General features: G+C 25.6%; 1 long non-coding RNA gene across 1 annotated transcript; it reads right to left on the reverse strand.

Moving 5' to 3' along the window:
• Positions 1 to 1,057: 1,057 nt before the first annotated feature.
• LOC140174205 (uncharacterized) lies at positions 1,058 to 2,324 on the reverse strand. The gene is made up of 2 exons (XR_011863438.1): positions 1,933 to 2,324; positions 1,058 to 1,754 (listed from the first exon to the last, which is right to left on the reverse strand). It is a non-coding gene; the product is annotated as an uncharacterized lncRNA (long non-coding RNA).
• Between the last annotated feature and the right edge of the window lie 5,168 nt (positions 2,325 to 7,492).

Raw genomic sequence — 7,492 nt, forward strand, 5'->3', positions numbered from 1 at the left:
AATATCCATAATTACTCACTTATTATATCAAATAGTATGAAGCCTGCGCTTAACTTATTTTATTGTATTTATCTATAGTTTATTTATAAAAAGATTAATATATATCATTGATTGTAAAAGTAATAAATTTATAATTTTTAAATAATTAATTTGATTGATAAAATCTTTTAAAATTAAATTTAAGAAACAATCCATTTTTTAAGGATCAATTTGATTATTAATCCGATAATTTATAAAAACGTAATGTATACTTTATCAGCAAAAAAATGGCACAGGCAACTTTTTTATTGTTGAATTGTTCTTTATAATATTTTAAATTTGTAACTGTTAACATCATCACTGCAAAATGAATAAATATGATCATATATCAATGTATCTTAACAAGTGTGTTATTTATATTTAAAAATTATAGTTATATGTACATACAAAATAAGCATATAAAAATTAAAAAAAAATATTGTAGGATAAACAAATTTAGAGTTATATATCTTTCATATTGAATTAGTAGATTTTAATAATAATAAGTTAAGAATAATATATTAATATAAAGACGACCTAGCTTAGATATTACAAAGATGAAATTAGATATTTTTAAATATTTTTTGATAAATTATGTTATTTGTTTTAGTAAAATTGTTTAAATTGTCATGAAAAATGATAATTTTAAGTTCATGTTTATTAATGATTCGTGAGACTGTCACATCAAGTTGGCCATAAATAAAAATCGTTTACTTAAAAAGTAAGTTTACATGATTTAAAAATTGTTTTTTTTTTATATTTTTATTAATTGTCATATCATAAGAGAACATCAAATTCAGATAAATAAGATAAATTGAGATATTATAAATTTTTTTATTTAATATCCTACACCTCATCATTTGACATGTCTCTCTTACTCACCAAATTCATGATTTTCACATATTATTTACCTTGCAATGATTTAACAAATTTGTATGAAAGAACACAAATGTTATATTATAATATTTAAAGTAGATTTCTTTTATTTTATTTTTTTAGTAACTTCTAATTTAAAGTAAATTATTTATGAACTACTATTTAGAAAGAAAAAATAAAGTGTAAATTGACCTTTTCATCACTGACCTTGAACTCTCTCACCCTCGAAAACTTGAGAAAAATTACATCCCTGCCTTCATCTCTTTTGCTGTGCTTAGCAGAAATAGTATTCCATAAAAGACACATCTTTTTCCACTCTTTTTCTTCTCTATTTCAGTTGTTTTTTTTTTCTCTTGTTCCTTCACTGATTTCACACCCTCCTTATCAACACCTTACTTTTTAACTTCTTCATTATTATTCCCTTCGGTTGCTTCATTGATCGTCTTTGACTTTTCTATCTTTTCATCAAACATATTGGATAGCTTTTTCAAACTTAGCCTTCAAATAGATAGCATGTGGAGATTCCAAAAATTCTAATCACCTTACTCATAGTTCTTCTTAAAAGCATGCATGTATAATATAATTAAAGAGATGAAAACAATAAAAATGAAAAAATAAGCACCAATTTCTCTGAAAAACAATAAAATAATGACAGGGATATCAAAGATTGCTTATCCCAGATTAAAAAAATGAAAACTTTTTAAAATTTTTTACAATGTTAAAGCTAAGTAATAATTTTTAAAATAACCTAAAAGATAAAAAAGATGAATGTGGTTGAGGAAGCTTACCCATTCTGCACGACGTAGGAGGATCTTTCTGCAAATCTTTGAGCTCCTTCAAGATGCGCTCAGATGCCATATCTAAACATTACATATATACATTAAAGTATCTGATTAAGAATCATTCAAGTTCTAAAATTGAATCTGAAATCCATTCTGAGTTCATTAACTGTGCTAAAAAAATACTGTCTCAATTTCATTGATTTTGCATAAACATAACGATTTGTATAACTATTCTAACTCTTAAAAAATAAATTACTTCTGCAACACCGCTAGCAACAACCATCCATTCTGAGTAACTGCGAACAGATCGAGCTTCGATTTTTGCAAACAGATGAAAAGTTTCCACCCACGATTCTTCTGTTTACATTGTGAGCAAAGTTTCTGTCTTTGTTTCGGTAATAGTACAGAGCTTCGATATCATCCGACGGAGAGACAGACGGAGAGAGATCCGATGAGGGAGGAGAATGGGTTTTTAAATTTTGAAATACAATGGCCGCTTACAAATGTGGAGATTAGAATTTTGTCATTCAATTTATATGTACACAAACATAGTTTAAATTTAACATCTAAACAACTTTTATTTACCTTATGCCCTTATTCTTTTACTGTGTCACATGTTAGATTATAGAGACTGGACACTTGTCGAACAATGAACCATGTACTGCTCTCCTATTATATATAGAGAAATATGCATTTGTAATTTATTCTAATAGTAATTAATAAATATAAACTAAAGCAAAATAAAAATTATGAATACTTATGAGTTATGACTCTTTGGCTTTGACTCCAAAGACTTTTCTATTTATAATTTTTATCAATTCCGCTACGGATCTAACAAAGATTTTACCAATTCTTTTCAACTCTTGTTTATAGTTATGTTTAATGAAAGTATATATCTTTGTGGATGTGTCTAATGAAAATATATTTTTTATGATCGTGTCTAATCAAAATGTTTTTATGGATATGTCTCTTAAAATATCTCTTTATACGTATATCTTTTAGTAAAAGTATCTTTAATATTAATTATTATTGACAATAAATTGACAAATAATATATTAATATTATGTATAATTTTTTCAACTTTTATTATGGACAAATTTATGTGTAAGGTAATAAAGATTTTTCAATTATAATACGTATTTTAGTGATTTGTTAGATATAAATAGAAATGAGAAAGCAATAATCGTGTAAAAAATGGAATGAAATATCGTACCTGAAAAATAGGCAATGAGAGCTTGTTCAATTATTGATAATTCTGTGCTGTGAAGCCGCTAAAGTCCAAAACACTTTAATTTGTATCCGGGGATAGGATATCTGTTACTTCAACAGGAGTGGACAACAAAACACTAGTGCGATACGTATCTATCATTGGCTAGCCAAGTATAATGCTTGATTTCTCTATGTGGTTAACCAACGGATCGGAGAGCTAGAAATTCTCAAATTCTGCTCTACCCACCATCATGCTCTGTATAGTCGTATTATAATATAAAACTTAAAATAGCTTTTGCAGGAAATTCCTTATCCTGGATCTCCCCAGGCTCCAGCAAGCAACAGTTGCTTTCTTCTTTTTATTGTATTAAGTGCAATGATCGAAACATATGGTTATAACTTATAACATACTACGTAGATGATGATGACATGTTTTACGGAGAAAATATTTTTATACGGTGGAAATTCAAATACAGTCGACTTCGTGTGAAGTTGATATCTGATAGTCATTATATGATTTGATTGATTTTACTAAATTTTTATTTAACGACCCTCAGATATCAACTTCATGTAAAGTGGATTTCACCTGAGTTTTCACCATCTTATACATGTTATAATACTTGTCGTTATGATAACTAATTATGATAGTTATATAATTTTGACTAAAATTAAAATAACATTTTTAAATTTAAAAATAAAATTATCATTTAATTTAGAAATTAAAAATAAAAATATGACCAAATTATATAATTACAATAATCAGAACCACCATAAACTACACCTCGTTGTAAAAGAAAATGGGAAATAATTGAATATAAAGCAAAGATTGAGACTTTAAAAAATAATTACTTTTTTCAGATGAAATGTCTCTACATTGTTCCTGTTGGCGGGGTAGATAAAGAATTCATGTGAGTAATCCGTGATTCACGTAAGAAATTCTCCCCAAGTGACAGACAATGGGCCCCACGTCACTCCGTGTTGGCAAGCATGATGACGTGTCTGCTCTGTGTCCTAGTATGAGCATTGGACGAGTCACAGCCACTCGGTTTTCGAGTGGCAGAGACATCACGAAAGGAGCGGAGCCCTACCACTAATACAATGAGAAATGACCCATTCCTAATGAGCAATGAGTAATGAGTAATTAGTAATGATCCATGCATCTTCCCTTCTTTTTCCATTCCAATCCTTGTTCCCATGCATTCCACGTCCCATCCCTATCTCCTACCCCCCAACCTAAATACCTAATAATGCATGCTTCTACGCTTTCTCAATGACCACCACCCTTATTTATTTCCTCTTTGACTTCAACTATATAACTTTTTCATAATCACATTTATTATTATTATGTTATACTATTATAGAAAATTAATCAACAATTCAGAAATGCAAAGTAAACATAAAAAATACTAATGAATTAATATTTCTCATATTATTATGCCTTAAAACAACAAAAATTAATCAATAACTCATAAAAAAATTATATATCCAAAAATTTCAATATATAGTATTATAAGCAAAGATGCAAAACCTACATGTCTAAAATCTATTTGATTATTGGTTATATTCTTATTTTTTCAAATTATATCCATTATTATTATTATTATTATTATTATTATTATTATTATTATTATTATTATTATTATTATTATTATTATTATTATTATTATTATCTAAATAAGACCGTTTTCACAGCTTAATAATTAATTTTCTTCTATTTAATTTGAATATAAACTGTATTTAACTTATTTTCCCCCTTCTGTATTTGATAAACAAATTAAGCCATTAGGTCAACAGTGCTAAGTTTATGTAATATACATTATTTGAATTCAATTATTTCTATCCCAACCAAAATAATAAATAGATAAATAAATAAATAAAATATGCTATTATTAATTAAAATATTATATACATCATTTTTATGTATACTTCTTTTATATATTTAATATTTTTCACTTTTAGTATTAACAAAATAAAAATTAAGTGAGAAAAAAATATTTTGTACCATAAAAAAATATCTTTTTACCAAAAATTGTGCAAATATAGTTTCTCTATTCCTAACAAAGGTGTTATGAATTTATAATGATTATTCACATGAATATATTTTTGTGTCAAAATAATAACTAAGATATTGACACAAATTATGTTGAGAAGAAATGACAAATATCTTTTTATATATTGAGTGTTGGTTCTTTTTTTTTTTTTGGTTCATTTTATATTTTATTTTTAAATAAAGGAAATTTACTACGTCTACACACATGTTTTTGCTTATTGTCGGAAAGATATATCAAACAAGGTTCTTAGAACTCATTTTTTACATCTAATTTCCCCATCATATCAAAGTTTCAAACATCAACATATATCATAAATGGATTAACAATTTGTTAGCCCAATTATCAAATTGTATTGAGGTGGATTTCTGTCATTCAAGGTACCTTCATCTTAAACGACCCACGAAAATGATGACACAGCCACACAGGGTTAAAGTAAACGCGTGCGTTGTTCTTATTTGTCTCCCTTTGAGAATGACTTTTTTTTCTAAAGGTAAATCATAAAAAATATATTTAAATAATTTTGTTATGGACAAAAATATACTCTAATTTTATTATCGATAAAAATATCTTTAAATAATTTTAAAATATGACAAAAATCTCAAGTAAATATACATTCTCAAAACATGTTATAAAAATTAAATTTTAATACAATTTTTTATAAATATGATTAGAAAAATAAGATATTTTATTCTTAAAATTTGATAATCTTTTACTAAGTATATAATTTTATAATTTTTTTGTTAACAACTAATATTACTTTGAAAAAAGTTATAGAAATAAAATTTTTATCCAATTTTTATGTATATTTTTTAAATAGTTATCTAAATATTTCTATAAAATTTTGGATCAAATGTATAAGACAAAAGTCGTTTGTCATTTACAAAAAAGTAATATTCTTTTTGAATATTTTTATCACACTTTTAAATTATTTGAGAGTATTTTTGTCAATAACAAAATTTAAATATATTTTTATCAGTGTTATTCAGATGCAATTTTGATAATTTATCCTTCTCTAAATAGTAATGGAGCATAGCATACCAGACACTAACAGAAAACAATGGCAAATTTATGGTAAAAACGAAAATGAATATTTTTTTTCATCAAGAGTGAGTTGAAAGTTGATGAATACCATGGGCTGATTTTTTTTTTTAATATGAAAAATATATTGGTGTTTTTGTTGAAAATGAGATTATTTAGTATAATTATAAGTAGATAATTTTTACAGGTAGAAAGTCAACACGTGAGGACATGCTGTAATACGTAGGGTATGTTGGATAGGTGGCAACATCTTGATCAACACGCATATTGAATAACTTTCACGTAATATACTTCAAATATCAATATTTAACTAAAACACCGTCTCTATTTCTATATTAAAAATAATTTCTGAATACCATGACTAGCTCCCTTTAATTTATCCATGCATGTCTCTTGAAATTGTTTTCTACGTTTTAGGCCTTTTTTCTTCCCAGGGTCTTTAGCCGTGGTATTGGTGTGACTGTGTGAGTGTTTGAGAGGTTTACTTGGTCGTAGTAGTGAGCATTCCTAAGGCTCAACTGGCCCTAGTTACCTATGCAGCGTTTCCCTAGTTACTCATTTGTCATTCCTAACACTCTTTTTTTATATTAAAAATAAAAAGCAGTATTCTCTTGCTTCTCTTCTTTAGAATTTAAGTAGTAGTGTTATTCAATAAAAAGTAAACTAACGAAACGAGTACACACTAATACAAAATACATTTATTTCTTATTAAATTTAGATATGAAATAGTTTTTCAATTTATAACTGTCATAATATATATCTATGAATAAAAAATTATTATATACTACAGTAAAGAATTCTCGTAGTTATTTCCTTCCTTTCCCTGTGTTATAATAAATTTTAACAAGAAATAAGTAGCTAAACTGCACTTAATAATATTTGGATAAAAGTTTTGGTTCTGCGTAGATAAACAAAATAATATTTTAAACGAGGTCAATTAGAGAGAAAATAATCTTTAGCCAAAATTTACTATTTTTTAAAATTATCTTTTTATTTTAACTTTTAAATGCTCAATTTCAAAAATTCTAAACTCAAATTCATAATGTTAAATTTTAAATTTTTAAAAAATAAGTTAAAAAATATTAATTAACTAAAAATTAATTTTTATACTTATTTTTTTAAAAAAATATTATTTATACATTAAAATTAGCTATTAAAATTAACTATCAATATATTTATATATAAATATATATATATTTTAATTTATTTTTAATATATATTTATATTCTAATATATATCTTATACTAATGTTTAATTTTAGTAATTAATTTTAAGGGCAAAACACTAAAATAAGCCAAGGGAAAGAAATTTTTACGCAAATCCGCCAAACCAAAATTTATTTCATGAATCAACCAATGCATGTTTATATGTAGTTCGAATCAACTAGATTCGAACTCAATCTACACATAATTCGAATCATATTGCTTCGAATTATACACAAAACTCACACACACACTAATTCGAATCAACTTGATTCGAATTACACACATACAATAATTCGAATCAAGTTGATTCGAA

The sequence above is a fragment of the Arachis hypogaea genome, chromosome 7 (assembly GCF_003086295.3).
Source record: "Arachis hypogaea cultivar Tifrunner chromosome 7, arahy.Tifrunner.gnm2.J5K5, whole genome shotgun sequence".
In the NCBI taxonomy this organism is placed as follows: domain Eukaryota; kingdom Viridiplantae; phylum Streptophyta; class Magnoliopsida; order Fabales; family Fabaceae; genus Arachis; species Arachis hypogaea.